We start from the raw sequence: 1,947 nt of genomic DNA, 5'->3' as shown, positions 1-1,947 counted from the left end.
AATGGCCCTCCAGGCCTCAGTTCAGCCAAAGAGTCCCAAGGCAGCCCTTGAGAAGTGAGACACCCCCTGTCCAACTCAGGAAGACTCAGGGGCACCCACGGGCCTCTTCCCACTCCCCGTGCTGCTCTGAACATCCCATCTTTCCTCACTCAGAAGTATAGCGCGAGTGGGCACAGGGCGGGGGCGAGGGGTACATACTTCCCTCCTGCAACTTCCAAGAAGAAAATCATTTTTTATAACTGTTGGAATCCTGATTGAGCTGTCAAAAGTACATGAAACCAGCTACATGAATGGTAAACTATCCATCAGTCACAGGCCTATTTGTTCTGAGACAGTATAAACATCACACATTTTTCTTCAAGATAGAAAATAATACTTACCCCATCACACCCAGGTGATTTGGCCCCCAGTCCCCAAAGTAACTTATTAGTCATACTGGTCAGTTCCCTTCTTGTCTCCCAAATCATTTTATTCTTTTGCCCACCAGTCCCACTTTCCTTGAAGCATTAACTCGGTTCTTCCTATCAGCTTTCTATCTGTTTAAAACCAGATTTAGCACCCCGTCCCAAAAATTAGTAAGTGCTAAGGAGAATCATGAAGGAAATCACTCTCAAAGATATGAACTGGTTTGGATTCCAGTGTACAAATTCTAGTCCTCTGGATGAGCACTGACACTGATGGATAAATGGTCAGCTCCCGATTTGTCTTCTGAAGAGTGTGATGAGTTCCCTCTGTGCCCATCTGGTGCCTGGTCACTGGCCTGGGTCGGTGGGAATGATGAAGAGGATGCATCCATCTTTTTGGTTGAGAACTCTCCCCCTGCACACTGGGACAGGGCTTTGTCCCTTACAGGCACTCCGAACTAAAGGGAACACATGACAGGAACTTCGATCTTTTTTGAGCCAGCTGAAAGTGGTCATGGTTTCCTCTTTTACGTCTCCTCCAGTCTCCCACAGCTTGGCTTCCACAAAACTTGACCCAGGGCAACAACTCAGCTGCCAATGATAGATAGGTAGAGATTATTGGCTGGCTAGCTGTCTGTCTGTCTGTCTGGCTGGCTGAATGGATGGATAAATGAATGGATGAATGGGTGGATGAATGGATAGATAGATAGATAGATAGGGAGATAGATTTAAACACACCCCAACATACATATATCCACACTGATCATACAGTCATATTCAGTACTGCATAGGAGTTAAGGGCAAAGGTTCTGAAGGCATCCATTTAAACCTACCTGCTCCTTACATCTCTAGTTGTGTGACCTCAGATAAGTTAGCATTCAGCATTTTTCAAAAGGAAAATGAGAATAATAATAGGATCTACCTTGTGGGACTGAGAGGATTCAATGATAGCCACAGTGCAGGGCCTGGCATGGAGTAAATGTTCAGTAACTAATTACTATTACTAATACCATCACATTATATACACTTTGCACACACTTGTAAACACTTAAGTAAATCAGAACCTCTTCTAAACTTGAGTAATGCACACATGCACAGGCTGACAGAAGTATAGGCCAACATGGAGGTGGCATAGAGCAGTGGCTGGGAGTACGCTAGGAGCCAGACAGCTCAAATCCAAACTCTGCCATTTACTAGCTGTATGATTTGGAGCAAGTTACTTAACTTCGCTTTTCTCATCTATAAGATGGGAATAATAATAACAGTTCCTCCTTTATAGGATTATTCTGAAGGTTAAATTAGTTACTATTTGTAAAACACTGTGTGTTTGATAAACATCAATAAATCTCACAATCTTGTAAAAGCTAATACCCATCTAGCTCCTAGAGTTTGCAAAGCACTGTCACATGTATAATCTTATAGATCTTCTCTATAAACTCTAAGGCAGGATTATTATCACCCCATTTACAGATGAGGAAACTTAGACTAAAAGAGATCAATGATTTGTACAAAGCCTGGCAGCAAGTGAGCCAGTGAATGGCAG

This window comes from Delphinus delphis, chromosome 16 (genome assembly GCF_949987515.2).
Source record: "Delphinus delphis chromosome 16, mDelDel1.2, whole genome shotgun sequence".
In the NCBI taxonomy this organism is placed as follows: Eukaryota; Metazoa; Chordata; class Mammalia; order Artiodactyla; family Delphinidae; genus Delphinus; species Delphinus delphis.
This window is presented reverse-complemented; position numbering follows the sequence as displayed.